This window comes from Scardinius erythrophthalmus (assembly GCF_964197995.2).
Source record: "Scardinius erythrophthalmus genome assembly, chromosome: 18".
NCBI lineage: Eukaryota > Metazoa > Chordata > Actinopteri > Cypriniformes > Leuciscidae > Scardinius > Scardinius erythrophthalmus.
Window position 1 is genome coordinate 18,151,802 of NC_138238.1, and position 16,734 is coordinate 18,168,535.

The following is a 16,734-nucleotide window of genomic DNA, read 5'->3' on the forward strand; positions in this document are numbered from 1 at the left end:
TTTAAGTTTTTCAGTTAAAGGGATAGTTCACCCAAAAATGAAAATTCTGTCATCATTTACTCTCCCTCAAGTTGTTCCAAACCTGTATGATTTCCTTTCTTCTGCTAAACACAAAAGACGATATTTTAAAGAAGGTTGGTAATTAAACAGTTGCTGGTCCCCATTGACATCCATAGTATTTTTTTTTTCCTATATGGAAGTCAATGGGGTCCATAAGTTGTTTGGTTACCGACTTTCTTCAGAATATCTTCTTTTGTGTTTAGCAGAAGAAAGTAAGTCGTACAGGTTTGGAACAACTTGAGGGAGAGTAAATGATGACAGAATTTTCATTTTTGGGTGAACTATCCCTTTAAGTCTAACAGTATTCATTGAATAATCAAATGTAAAATAACACTGCAGTCTTCACTGTATTAATTAAACAATTAATCTTTGTTAACGCAACAAGTGTTTTCTCTTTGTATTTTGTTGTTTGATTAACATTAGTGACAGACAGCAGCAGGTTTATTAAGCTGCTGTCACTTTAAGAGCTAAAGCTCTTAATCCATATATTGATACGCATCCGTTTTCTTTCTCATTTGTTTCCGTTCACGTAAGCCATGTGACTGTGTTTACGAGGATACTTGCTGAGACGGGTTTTTTAATGTTATTTTGCGTGTATTTGTCCGTTCAAGCAGAAATAGAGGCGGAAGAATACTGAATTCTGACTTCCGAAATGAGTTTTCTTTCATGTCTTCTTGCGCTCCAATGGTTTTAAATTGCTTGAACGGACCTAAACCATGTGCAAATGATAAAGTTTCACACTATGATGGTTAAACTTTGCAATTAACCCAAGAATCACGTGCGTTTCGAACCTTGGTGCCTTGTCCGTACAGATCAACTATACTTGACATCGCACATAGTGATATAAATCGATTGATCGTGCAGCGCTAATAATCAATGCAGAAATCCACACATTTTCAAACTTTAATATTAATACTAAAATGTCAAAAATATAACCTCTGATTTGTTAAATATTGCTGTCTCAGGTGTGGTAGTGATAGTTCACTTAAATATATCTTTAACTACACACATACAGCCTACAAGACTTTGGAATCTAAAGTGATATTTTACTCAGTGAAAATTTGCTTAAAAAATATGCCACAAACATTTCCCGGCCAATTTCAATTGAATTCTTTGCGGTTGTGTGATATAGATCTTTTCTGAAGTATGCAACCCAGGCTTTCTCATCATTGCCTTCACTTCACTGCTGCTCAAGAATGTACAGTAAAGCCGGGCAAAATATGCAATCAACATTTTGATCTTCTATGTAATACACTGTTGCTATTTTAGTCAATTGACGTTCTGTTGATCACAATCATGCTTACCGGAAATGTCAATGTCCCTTTAACCTGCAGCAGATTATGATTAGATGTTGATGTAGATTTCACTTTTTTTTGTAAAGCAACAAGGTGTTTAGGCATTTGTGTGCGTCATTACATTGTACAAACAGTATGTGTATATGAAGACTTCAGATGCAAAAACCTCTAAGTGCCATCTGAAATTTTCTTCTAGAATGATCATTTTTATCAAACTTGTATATTCATGTTCAGTTATTTCACTTTAATGGCAATGAAAATGACCTATTAATTGTCATTAAAGTGAAATTAGTGAGCTTAAATATACAAGCTTAATAAAAATGATCATTCTAGAAGAAAATTTCAGATGGCACTTAAAGGCTTTTGCATCTTAAGTCTATATATTTCATGTTCAGTTTTCAGTGTATCAGGCACCATTTATGATGGACATAAGCACATTTAAATGATAAATAAAAAACATTGATTATAAAATGAAAACGGTTTAATATCTAAATGTTGGGCACATCACATTACCTGTAGGCAATAGGATATTGTGTTTGTTTGGCGAGTCACAGTCCTCCAGTCCTGGAAATGTTGAAGCCGTTTTTTTATTTATTCCTCTCTCAGTCGTTCTTCAGCAGTTCTCCTTATGCTGGAGCATTTTGCAGTCTTTGAATATTTCCCCATGACTCCTTATGCCTTCATCCTCATATTGGTTATGAATGTCAGTGATAATATCAGATTACAACAAAAATTAAATGAATAATCCTAAAATATTGCAGAAAGCTTCAGTAAATTACATCCAATCGTTCAGATAATATTCACCTATCCTTCTCCGTTTCTGTTGTGAGAACTAAACAAGCAACGATACGATTTTCATATTGGTTTGAATGAATTTTCATAATCAAATATGCAGTAAGAGGTGACGTTCTGACTGTAAACTGGTTTGTATGTGTATGGTAAATGGTTACTGGTTAAATGGTATGCTTTTAACATGAATAATGCTCTTCCTTATAGATTTATATGTTTGTTTGACTGTGTCTGGTTTAAAAGCATTTTTAATTGATGAGGAAACCCATGAAAAAGCACGAGCACATCATTTATTCTTAGGTCATAACATAAATTATTGTTTCATTTTTACATTTTATTAGGTGTTTTTTTAAGCGACATCTTGTTACCTTTAATTAGGACACACTTCATTGAAAAGTGTTCCAAAAGAAGTTGACTAAAATAAAGAGTTGATTCATTCTTTCTGTCGGTCACCTGTAGAGGTCAGACTTTCACAGTGACAGAGTAAACGCTGTGGTGAGAGAGGTGTTCTGGACTGCTGATTTCATTTGAATTTGCAAATTTGGTTTTGAATGTGAACTTGAAGAATTAGAGTTAAAATAAATGTAATCCATATACAAATAAAATCTGCTTTATTGATTGTTTTGACAGATTCACTAGACTATCTTAGTTTAGATAAATGTGTCTAAAGCAGTGTTATTTTTGTCAAGTCAAGTCACCTTTATTTCTATAGTGCTTTTTACAATACAGGTTGTTTACAGTGATAACAGGAAAATAATGCAACAAAGTTTGTTTCGGCTACAAAAGCTCTAGAAGAAAATAGTGTCGTTGTCCAGCTGAAGTCAGTTCAGTGTTGATTCATTTCTGTTGTTAAAAAATTAGTTATTAATTTAGTTCATTTATCTATACATCAACTCTGAAAAATACAATGCTGTCATCGTCCAGCTCAGCTCAGTTCAGTTCAGTTCTCATACAATGGTGTCAATGCAGTCAGATTAATAATATTATATTAAGTGAATATTATTATTATGATTAGTATCATTGATATACTATTAGTTTTTGTTAATATTTTTGTTTTCATTTAGTTAAAATTTTAGTAAAGTTTAGATTTATTTAGTTATTTTAGGCCTACTTCAACTTTAAACGTATAAGAAATGTTGCCTGAAATATATATTGTATATACATAAATACATATATTCTTTGTTTGCTCTCAGTACATGTTTATTTTATTCCATAATGAAAATGTGTTTGTTTGTGTTTTGTTTTTTTATGGTTTTAGTGGTAGTTTTAATAGTTTTAACAATAGTAACCCTGTTGAGGATATAAACAAAAGTGTTGAGGATATTTCTAGTAGGCGAATCAATCTGAATTGAAAGATAGTAATTGATTAAATTCTGTATTCCCAGTGTTGGAGTCATTGTGAGCTCTGTTCAGGCGGTCGATGTGTGTCCAAACATATGTCCATTGGTGCTCATTGAGCATGTCTGTGAAACATCGATATCCACTTCCTGTTTAAGAGGAAGCAGCTGGAGTTGAGCCGTGAGTGGGGATTGGGAATGAAAGACCTGACACATGAGACGGCACTGCAAACCCCTGTATAACCCTTCCTTCTCCCTCTATTATTAACAGTCCAAACCTCCTCCCCACCTCCACCGTTTCTCTTCCTTTTGCTCTATTATCCTCGGATCTATCGTATTGTTTCAACTCTCTTTCTCTGTTCTATCTATAGAATTGCATAATATGTCACAGACAGACCCCTGCTGCAGGCACATGTGCTAAATGTGATCTAGGATGATGACATCACCAGGGGTGGGTATGGGGGGTGGTGCTTTAACAGGCAATGGGATGAAGAGGGGTGGGAGGGGCAAGGGGGACTAAATCAGTGAGCAAAGGGCCAGAAAGAAATTATGCAAATATTGTTGCACGGCTCAAAGTTGCTGCAGTCTTTATTCTGTCTGGCTTCACAAACAGGATTTAGATTAAGGCAGGAGTAGGCCTGAAGCCCCGTTCACACTACAGAAGCGACTTTATCGCTGCATGTCGCCAGTGGCTGGCGATGAGGTCGTTAGTGGGCGTTCTCACTTCTGGTTGCCTAGGTAATGTTTGTGAGTGACATTCACGGATGTTACGTGTTGTAGACAACAAATCTGTTTTCTTGCGCTACAAGCTAACATTTTGGAAGGTAAGAACTAAATATAAATGGGATCAGTACATAAAATGCATAATATTAAAGATGAATGAGAAACAGCGAGTGCCCTGTGCTATCGCGGCTATTTAACTGCAGAAAATGGGCAAATACTGGTCTTTCTGAGTTCACGAAACCATTCGGGCTCGGAGTCAGCACGGCGAGTACAACTGTATGTACACAGAGACATATCATAAACTATTGGACAGTTTCTGACTGCTAAAATAAACTTCTCATTCATCTTGCCTCGGTCAGACGCTGCACTGAAGAGTGACGGATCACGTTTGCTCCACTGACTTCACTCCTATTGGTTGTCGCTCGCGAAAGTCGCTCTTCATTTGCATAAAGTTAAACATTTCTCAACTTTGTCGCGTCGCCAGACACGCCCCATCCAGTCGCCAACGGTCGCGACCGCGCGTGTCGCCGGAAGTCGCCCGTTCCCCATTGAAAATGAATGGTATCGCGTCGCTTGGTCGCGTGTAGTGTGAACGTACCTTCAGTTAAAATGAATCTTGAGACACTGACATGTTTTAAGATATGACAGCGAAAGCTGCTTTCAGTTAAAACAGCTCGAAAATGCATTTTATTCTGGGATTAGACTTAAAGGGGGGGTGAAATGCTCATTTTCACTCAATCTCCTGTTAATCTTGAGTACCTATAGAGTAGTATTGCATCCTTCATATCTCCAAAAAGTCTTTAGTTTTATTATATTTATAAAAGAAAGATAGGCTGTACAGAGTCTTTCCGGAAAAAAACGAGCGGCTGAAGGCGGGCCGTGTGGGCGGAGCTAAAGCTGTGCTAACGCGCCGAGCTAACAACACACAGAGACATTTGAAGCAGTTTTACTCACCGCCCGGTTCCAACGCACGACCGCAAACCTTTATCATTGCGACTGCTCGATCCTTAAGCATTAGACGATCTGCAAATCCGTCGATCTGGGCTTTGTTTATAAAACAAGCATCGTCGAAATGCAGGGAACAAACAGTCTTGCACAACCTCCGTTGATGCTCTGAAAAAACAAACTCCATCCACTGGTCCCTTAAACGCTGGGTTCTTTGGGAATCTGTGCAGGGTTGTCTTGCCCTGGCAACCAAAAACCCACTTCTTTGGTGACATTGACTTCCCTAAAGCCGAGCATAGCGCCTTGATGGGCGTACTGCTTTCGCTCTCTCGCTCTGGTCTATGGTTGCGCGCGCGCTCGCGTCCTTCCGGGAGAAGTGCCCTTAGGACCCGTATAAGGAAATTCCGCCCCATCTGACGTCACACATGCCCATACTCGGAAAAAAAATTCCGAAACTTGTGACAAACCGGAAGGAGCATTTTTGGAACAGAAATACTCCTTCAAACGTACAATTTAATTTTTGAAACTTTGTCCATGTTTAGCATGGGAATCCAACTCTTTAACAGTGTAAAAAACTCAGTATGCATGAAATAGCATTTCACCCCCCCTTTAAAGGGATTGTTCACTCAGAAATGAAAATTCTTTCATTACTTACTCACCCTCAAGTCAATGCAAACCCGTAAGACTTTTGTTCATCTTCGGAACACAAATGAAGATCTTTGATTAAGTTTGAGAGCTTTCTGTCCCTGTACTACCACACTGATGCTTCAAAAATTCATAAAGAGATCGATTGTAAAACGAATCCATATGAATTGAGTGATTTAGTCCAAAATTTTCTGGAGACACGATCGCTTTATATGATGAACAGACTGAATTTAGGAATTTACTAAATCAAGTACCGCCCTATTTTTTCTTGTTCGAGAAGCCGTTTCGCCCAATTCGCTGCTGGTTCCTTTGCGCTTTTCCTTTGGAGTTTATTTTATTTTATTTATAAAATAAAGCCTGTGGTAAACTTGACTATACTTTGACGTTTTGTTCAACAATGTAAATTACACAGACCCATAGTGAAAACGTTCATTTTGATGCAGTTACGTTCATTTTTGAAAACGTAGCCAACGTTTTTGAACTAAGACAGCTTGGGGTGTGAGTGTGTGCATTGTAGCCTACGTTATAGAACAAAACGACAAAGTATTGTCAAGCTATGTTAACTACAGGCTTTATTTTATTCTTGATTTATCTCTGTTTGAAATCTGCAATTGCAGTTATTCACGGAATTATTAACTTTACTTGGGTTGTGCCTCGGCATGGCACAGCGCGGATGAATTAATGTTTTGAGGAGAATGTGCGGCTGTCAGTCACCGCGCCTGTGTGGATACTGTCATTCGCAATCACAGATTCTACTTTTTGGAAGTAGGAGTCTAGAGCCCGACCGATATGGATTTTTGGGCGCCGATGCCGATACCGATAAAAAAAAGCCAGATACCGATATATCGGCCGATATTATTTATGTGTATATTATAATACAGTAGCAATATTATTTATGTGTATTATAGTACAGTAAGTTTGGACACACTTTACAATTGGTGTGTACAAACTTTTGATGGGTACTAGAGCCCGACTGATAAAGGATTTTGATAAAGGCTGATACCGGTACAAATATTTGTTGGTTTTAAAATCCGATATTCCGATATATCGGACGATATATATATATTTTTTTTTTCAGAAACGCGCAACAAAACATTAACAAATTTCCCTAACATTAGTTATTTGTAGTTATTTATGAGTTTTAACTAAACTAATATGATAATGCATTTTAAAAAGAAACTTGTTTCTTGTATTGTCACAACAGAACAGAGGAACATCAAAATATATTAAAGTTCTGATAAATAAAATGTATAAAAATACAAACTTAAGATTTTTTTTTTAAGACTAAACGTTTAGTCCTTTGAACAAAAACAACAATTTCACATTCAAATTGACAACAAATTCAAATTGTCATAATTTACTCTCTCAAGTTGTTTTTTTCTTCTGTTGAAAATAAGTTATTTGGATGAATGTGGGTAACCAAACAGTTGATGTACCCCAATGACTTCCATAGTATATTTTTCTCCTTTGGAAGTCAATGGGGACCAGCTGTTTGGTTACCCACATTCTTCAAACTATTAATATTAGAAAAATATTAGAAGGAAATTAATACAGTTGGAACAACATTAGAGTGCCTGTAAATAATGAGATCATTTTTATTATTGGGTGAACTATCCCTTTAAGGACAAGCGGCAATGTGTTTACATTTGCTACTGTCTCTTTAAGAGCTGAGCACGACACGTCTAATGTACACGCATTTGACAAGCGGACAACCGACATTGTTTATGTAAATCTTGAGTGTATTTAACAGTATTAGCACAATAATACTCGAAAGATAACTTAGTCCAGTATCCAGGCGCTGGTACTAGAAAGGCTTTTAGTGCATGTGAGCTTCACATGTACGCGCTGAGAAACGCACACGTTAGAACAGCGCATCAGCATTTAAAATTAAATGTTTAACCGACAAAGCATTAAAGCACATGCACATTATGAACTTTTGTGAACTGCAGTGTTAACATTTTATGTGAATATAGCCTACGTCGCGTTGTTCCGCTTCACTCTCGGCTTATTTAACCGCAGCAAAACTGGACATGAGTCACGAATTTTGTCATCCTTATTTGAGTTAAGAGAACTGATAGGGATGTTCTTTTAATTGTTATTCAAGCAATGTATGTCTCGTGAGTCGTTACCAACTCACCATGAACACAATTCACTGCTGATCTCACTCGCGGTTCTCTCTGCCCGACTCTGGCTGGATCAGCAGGTTGCAGAATGTGTGGCGCGTTATACACGAGTGTTGCCAACAGGGACGGTGTAGAGTGCCCTCTGGTGGACAAACTATACAACGGCAACCCTCATAACATGGTTGAAGAGTGTTTCGTCCGTTTTTATTTTATTTTTGAAATATTAATTTATCGGCCGTTATAAATGCCGATACCGATAGTTTTGAAAATGCCTAATATCGGCCGATAATATCGGCCTGCCGATATATCGGTCGGGCTCTAGGACCAACATAATTTTCACCGGAAAATGTAATCTGAACAAGTAGCCTAAGTAACATCCACTTTTGTTCTGACCAACTAAGAGGGAAAAAGCATTGCAGTAAATCACGCTGATCTAACGATCATGCAAATTATACTTCTCAAATTGTTAATGTTAACAACATCAGCTTTGAGTGACAACATTTAATGTGTATTAGGGCTACCTGTTATATAGTTCAGTTTCCATTTCTGTGCAGTCTAATTTCTAATAGTCATAGCAACAAATTAATGTTCCTTAGAATGGTTTCTCTTTGAAATACAAACATCTGTGATCAGATGCATATTTAAAACTGAAATATAATCAAATTTTTACCTTTCAAAAGCCCTTCCGATATGTTTCCTTGTTTTCCAATGGGCCCGGTTGCAGTCTTTTTATTTCTGTAGCCACTCCGAACTCCGAAGTCTTTTACATTTTACAACGGGTGAATCTCCAGTTGTCACCAGTGATTGTCTTGAACCTTTCTGGATCCGCCATCAAATTGATAAGTTTAATAATATCAAGTGCTGTGAGAAAAGGCTATAAATCTCAGCCTCCAACATCCTCACACGCAATATAGCCTACTAGCCGAGACTCCTTCTTTATGTGTAGCCTACAGATGTGACGTAATGACGCAAAGACATGCTTGAATTTCCCGCGGAAATCCACCAGTACCACTGGAATTAAAAACATTATTGGGCAATTCTTAGACTACGGGCACTTTCATGTCCTTTGATCATATTTTATAAAAAACATTTAATTTTGAAAAATTAACACTTTCATAGTTAAATTTACAATGAAAGTACTTTAGGAACTTTTTACCGGTAGTCTATGATGATTTTTTCACCTTTTTAAACATCATTATACATGCAAATATTGCTGTTTTGTGCTTGTCCCACACCCAGACTTTTGATCTTCAATAATGAAAAAGAAGTGTAAAAAAATTATTTATCTTTTTTTTTTATTATGACTGAATAAAGTTTCAGTAAAAGAATCAAAACATAATTGAGGTATTTAAGGTCAGACAACTATTAATGTGATTTTATATACAAAATGTAGTTGTCCCACAGTATTGCCGTCATTTCCACCACAACGCTGTAATGTCCCTTTAAAAAGTTTTTTTGAAAGATTGTTTGGGTAGTTTCAATGGAGATGAACAATGACATCACAGCACATGTCTGACATGGAGGAGATTTTAAATTTCTTCAGCAACTTGGATAAGAAAACTCAAGGTAAATGTTGCTTAAAATGAAAATATTTTTATTGTATGTCATTTCCAAACATGGCGTAACAATAAATGAGTTTGTAAATAAATTAATTTTTTAACACAAATAGATGTATTTTGTAGGCATGCAATGCTAACTACCAATTCATAGCTAATATGTAATACTAGCTTGGATTTTTTTACAAAATACTGTAGGATTATCATTTCCACCACGGTCATTTCCACCACATTTCCACCACATTATTCTTGGGTGGAAATGACAAAGGTGTGGTGGAAATGACATTTATGCTTACAAGGTGGAATTCTTAGATTGAGTGGCTACATATGAATATTTTATTTATTGAAATGTACAACACTAATGTATTTATTCAAATATACAGTCCCCTCCAAAAGTATTGGAACAGTGAGGCCAATTCCTTTCTTTTTCCTGTAGACTGAAAATATATGGGTTTGACATCAAAAGATGAATATGAGACAAGAGATCAACATTTCAGCTTTTATTTCCAGGTATTTACATCTGGATCTGATACACAACTTAGAAGATACAATCTTTTGTTTGAACCCACCCATTGCTCATGTGACCAAAAGTATTGGAACATGTGACTGGCAGGTGTGTTTTTTTTGCCCTGGTGTGTCCTATTACATTGATTATTCAAACAATAAATAGCACTGAATGTCTGCGCTCAGTTTCAGATTTTGGTTTTACCTGTGCAGAGTGCATTTATAATTAGACGTGTAACCATCATGAAAACCAGAGAGCTGTCTATGGGTGAAAAACAAGCAATTGTGAAGCTGAGAGAAGATGGAAAATCAATCAGAGCCATCGCACAAACATTGGCCATAGCCAGTACAACCATTTGGAATGTCTTGAGAAAGAAAGAAACCACAGGTGTACTAAGTAACAGACCTCGAATGGGGAGACCAAGGAAAACATCAGCAGTTGACGACAGAAACATTGTGAGAGCTGTAAAGAAAGACCCTAAAACAACTGTTAGTGACATCAGCAACAACCTCCAGAGGGCAGGAGTGAAGGTATCACAATCTACTGTTCGCAGAAGACTTCATGAACAAAAGTACAGAGGCTACACAAGAAGATGCAAACCTCTCATTAGCAAGAAGAATAAGAAGGCCAGGCTGGAATTTGCCAAACAGTACAGAGACAAGCCTCAAACATTCTGGGGCAAAGTTTTATGGACTGATGAGACAAAGATTAACCTTTACCAAAGTGATGGAAAGGCTAAAGTTTGGAGAAAAAAAGGATCTGCTCATGACCCTAAACACACAAGCTCATCTGTGAAACACGGAGGAGGTAATGTCATGGCTTGGGCTTGCATGGCTTCTTCTGGGACGGGCTCATTAATCTTCATTGATGATGTAACACATGATGGCAGCAGCAAAATGATCTCAGAAGTGTACAGAAACATTTTGTCTGCCAATTTACAGAAAGATGCAACCAATCTGATTGGGAGATCCTTCATCATGCAGCAAGACAATGACCCAAAACACAGTGCCAAAACAACAAAGGAGTTCATCAGGGGCAAGAAGTGGAAGGTTTTAGACTGGCCAAGTCAATCTCCAGACTTAAACCCTATAGAGCATGCATTTTACCTGCTTAAAAAGAGACTGAAGGGAGCAGCCCCCCAAAACAAACAACAACTGAAAGAGGCTGCAGTGAAAGCCTGGAAAAGCATTACAAAAGAAGAATGCAAAAGTTTGGTTATGTCAATGGGTCACAGGCTTGATGCAGTTATTGCAAGCAAAGGATTTGCAACTAAATATTAAGTCTTATTCACTTTAATCTATTTTAAGTTAATCTGTTCCAATACTTTTGGTCACATGAGCAATGGGTGGGTTCAAACAAAAAGTTATATCTTCTAAGTTGTGTATCAGATCCAGATGTAAATACCTGGAAATAAAAGCTGAAATGTTGATCTCTTGTCTCATATTCATATTTTGATGTCAAACACATATATTTTCAGTCTACAGGAAAAAGAAAGGAATTGGCCTCACTGTTCCAATACTTTTGGAGGGGACTGTATATTTGTTTAAATGCCTTTTCATCTATTTTTAAGATGCTGCGGAGGTCAACTGGATAAAGGTCTCACTATTTGTGGTTAAAGTTGTTTACAGTAAGACTGTAACTGTTCATCTGGTTATGGAACCAAACAGACTAATGACTAATGATTTGTTAAATGGGTTTCAACTAAATGTTTTCTGTTTTTCTACATGGACGTCCATTCATTGTCATTTCCACAACACCCAGTCATTTCCACCACCTCATAACTTTTTTAAAAATATGTACAAAATTCTAATCACTCATTAAAAAATTCTGCATATTTTATGGGATAATGTTCCACTTAATGTAATAACACAAGTAGTTATTTTTCTGAAATGTATCTAACCAATGCAATATTATATTTCAGGTTGTGGTGGATGTAAGCTTTGTGTTTGGGCCTCATGACAATTAATTAATTTAATCCACAAATCTATGGTAATTGCAATATAGGTATAAATTGGTCAAACTATGTGTGGAAGTGGTTTTACACTGTTGAGAAATAATGTATATCATAAGAATTTTAAATAATAATCAAATATTTGCATGTGATGGAAATGACATTTGTTCAGTGCGGATCGGAAAATATGTCAAAAAACACCAATTTGTCTTATAATGTAAGTGCGTTCTCTTATGGATCATTAAACTAGACTAGTTATATTTAACTGTAAGACTGTGACAATTTTGATTTGAACACTTTTTTTTACATCAAGTTCACAAGGCCAAAAGTGCCCGTAGTTGAAGAACCACCCTATTACAAGCTTACCGTTTTGAATCGAGCTAAGGCAAGCACATAGTTTTGAACACTGGCTGGTTATGTACTTGCTCAAAAAATTATTTTGGATAATTTTGAACCCAAAAAAGTTACGGACTGCAGCTTTAACTTGTTTTAGTTTCTGTCCTCCTTAAAAAAAGCATAATACTCCAATGATTTGTGAACTCAGTCATTCAAATTTGCATATGATTACAAAACAGCTCATTGGAATGCAATTGATTGGAGTTGATTAGTCTTTGCAGCCTGACGGATGGCAGACAGAATCACTGCAGACAGTGCTGTGAGCGCGTGCTGGTCAGGCAGCTGTGCTCATTTGTCTGTGACGTTGTTCTAATCTGCTGCGAGCGAGTGAGTCGGCGCAAACCCTCAGAAGCCAGGAGGGCAGGAGGGAACGGACGTGTGCGTATGAACATGGGGGAGGAAGAGAGCGGACAAATCAGAGAGACAATAGATCATTACACCCATCAGACCAAACACAAACTCATTTGTAGCCTACACTCAGACGTAGGCTACTGTAAACCGACTGTGTGTTAAGCAAGCAGATGCTCTCTTGAGATTTAATATTATTTTTCCTGTGGCTAAAACAGAGCATGGCGCTAGCAAGGTCAGGGTCATGGGTTTGATTTGTGAAAATTGATGAATCACAGGAATACATCATGTTTTGAAATATATGAAAACAGCAAATTGTTACTTTCAGTTGTAAGAATATGCAACAATTTTACTGTTTTTATTGCATTTTGATTAAATAAATGCAGCCTTGGCATGCATAAAGAGACTTCTTTCAAAAGCATTTAAAAATCTCACCGACCCAAACTTTTTAAAGCGGTATAGTGTAAATTATTTCCAAATGTTCTCTTAAAAATTCTTTCATAAAGCAAATATTCTTACAAATATATAAAATTGTATCATTCTTTGTGGTGGGCCATGTTTAATGCATGAATTGATTAAAAACAATGCCTTAAATGCAATGCCAGCTGCTTTGCATTAAAGCTTTTCTGCATAAATGTAATGTAATACTAATTATTCTTAATATGTTTTGCATAATGAGAGCGTATACTGCAGATGTTTGTTCTCTTTCAGTTTTCTGTCTTTTTCAGCTCTGTCTGACTTTGAGTAGTTAACATGATCCAGTTAGCCGCTGATGGTAGATCAGATGTATTGTGACCACCTTTAAAGGTGCTCTAAGCGATGTCACACGTTTTTTAGGCCAAAACATTTTTTGTCACATCCAGCAAACATCTCCTCACTATCCGCTAGCTACCTGTCCCCTGAACACACTGTAAAAAAACGTGGTCTCTGTAGACAGCCCAGGCTCCACAAACGGCAAGAAAAACAAACTGGCCCAGCCTGGACCACGAAACTTAACAAACAGTGTTCCAGCCAATAACCAACCAGAATGATTTGGGGTTGGGGGGTTAGTGCGCGTGTACATGAAGGGGGGTGTGAGGAGTGGAGGAGATAGAAGCATGAAGAGAGAAGTTATCTAGAGGAGAGATGTCCTAGACAACGACAACGACTAACGTTAAAAATGTATATTATTGAGAATTTTTATATGGCCGACACACGACCAAAGAGAAATTTTGACCGAAAACGAAAATACAGTCAAACTTAAAAGTGGCGTTCCATTCTAATTCTGCTTTTACATGAATGTTTGACTCAGGCAGATTAACAAAAATAGCCTAGGTTTCAATTTGGTGAGAGTTACCCTTTAAAAACAAAAGTGCTCAGAACTGACAGCCGTGAGCAAAGATACCAACATGAAGGTCATGGGAAGGAGACATGCTTCCAGTTTCCAGATGGGCCACTGAGCTGAACGAGTGTTGTAGGTGTTAATGCAGCTATCAAATCTTTTACCCATAATATCCTGTGCTGACTCATGCCCACTCATTCATTCCAGCCTAAACTCCTGACAGGAGGCACAGGCTCCTGGAGTGGCAGTGTGAGTCATCTGATATCAAACCTTTTCTGATTCATAAGAAGTCGCTTATGCTCACCAAGACTGCATTTCTTTGATCAAAATACTGTAAAAACAGTAGTATTTTTAAGTATTATTATCATTTAAAACAAGTGTTTTTACATTTTTAAAATGTAATTCATTCCTGTGATGGCGAAGCAGAATTTTCAGCAGTCTTCAGTCTCACATGATCCTTCAGAAATCTGATATGTTGCTCAAGAGACATTTCTTATTATCAATGTTGAAAACAGTTGTGCTGATTCATATATTTTTTAAAACCCTTTAGGTAAATTAGGTAAAAAATAAGTATTAGAAATTAAGTGAAACATCTTTTTTCTTTTTTAAAACCAGAATGCCTAAACCTTTTCTGATTCTTTAAGATGCGACCCCTCCCCTACCTCATCGTAACCTTACCACAAACTCCTTTTCAAAATGCAGCACGATGTTCACACTTAGCAGGAAGACATCTGCGCTTTCCCTCTCCCCTGCTATGAAGAACATTGGGCTTTGAACTTCGAGCTGTGCCAGTGATAACATGGGAACAGAACAGAGAATGGGCGACCATTTCAGAGGCCAAAATAAAGAGTGCTTTAGTCAGTGTGATCGGACTTTACATTTGACTATAGATCAAAATCAAGATGGCTGATGGCTCGAAGTCTGAGGGCCTATGCCAAGGTTCATCTGGCAAACCACAGCACCATGCTCGCTAACGCCGGTTTACTTGGCAACGTTTCGGTTTCCAAGTCACGCCCTGAAAAACACAAACACAGAGAACAGTAGCGCCGTGCTCTCTCTCTCTCTGATTCAGAGGTGAAACAAGGACATCCAACTTGAGAACCTGCTGACCTCTCCACACTCCTCAAGTGGCCATGAGTTTAGCAGGCGATATTGTCTCTCGAAATACCTGCTGTAGCTTTATGCCTAGTATATCATATATTTCCATGTAATCCAAATGGCCATATTAATTTTCGTAAACAGTAATTTTGTTACAAATGTAAATTTGTATATTTAAACATTTTAAAAATAAGATACGTTTGCTTGTAATTTATTCCCATGATGGGTGATGGCAAAGCTGAATCATCAGCATCATTATTCCAGTCTTCAGTGTCACATAATCCTTCAGAAATCATTCTTAAATGCATTTATTGTTTCTTATCAATGTTGAAAACATTTTTGTGGAAATTGTGATACTTTTTTCAGGATTTTTTGATGAATGAAAAGTTCAAAAGAACAGAATTTATTTCAAACAAAAATATTTGATCTATATATATGATCAATAATGCATGCTTGCTGGCATTAATTCGAAAATAAGTGCTAGAAATTAAGTATTAATTTCTTTGACCCTTTTGAAACTGTTCAGAGAATAACTGGAAAACCAGAATATTGAATACAAAATACTGATTAGGAAAATTGCTCAGATCCTAATGATCCTATGTAAAGATTTGTAGCCAGTTCATAATGTTGTGATGATTTGACGCCGTTAAAGGGAAAATTTTTAAATAAAATATTTTTCTCCGATTAGGCTTAAAATCCCCACTTCAGTCTCACTTTAAGTAATTTGTATCATCTTGTAAGTAGAAATAATGAGAATTAAATAATAATAACAATAACAACAACTTTATTGATACTTTGCACGTGATGTCAGTTGTACTGGCTGGCGGGCAAAAACGTCATTCCCTAGCAACGAAAACCAGTAAACTAATCCAGGACGTTGCCAGTTTTAATATACAAAAGTTGGTGTTTTGAGGTGTACATGACATGCCAGATAGTTGTTGTGCAATTGGATGTACTTATCGCGTTTGTTGCCCGCCAGATATCACGTGACTGCAAAGTAAAGGGCACCCATTATGCCCCTTTTCACAAGATTTGTAAAATAAGTCTCTGATGTCCTTAGATTGTGTATGTGAAGTTCTAGCTCAAGATACCCAAAAGATAATTTTTTACAGCATGTTTAAATAGTCACTTTTTGGGGCTGAGAAAAACGCGCCGTTTTAGTGTGTATCCCTTTAAATGCAAATGAGCTGCTGCTGGGCGGAGCCTCACAAGCTCGCGCTCAGTGTCAGGAATATCTCATCTCAGGGAATGATAATATCAAAGCAGAAACTCTCAATACCATGTTCATTTCACCCGGAGTCAGACAATAATGCCCACAGAGCCAGAGAGTATATGCTATATGGAGATGCAGGTATAGTTTAGTTTAATTACGGTTGTAGGCTAACTTATTTATCATCTGCTTTTATCCACTATTAATACAAGCCTGCTGTTGCGGACCGGTCCGAATGATGGCCAAAATATACTGATGAGTTTAATGAATTTTTTTATACATCACACAAAAGATGAAGCGTCAGTTTTACTCCAGAGAATCACTGTAAGAGCTGAATAAACACAGTATAAGAAGTGCGCATTAAAGTCTTATCCATAAACCATCTCTCCCTTTCATTGTCATCAACAAACACAGTGAATTACACAAAACACT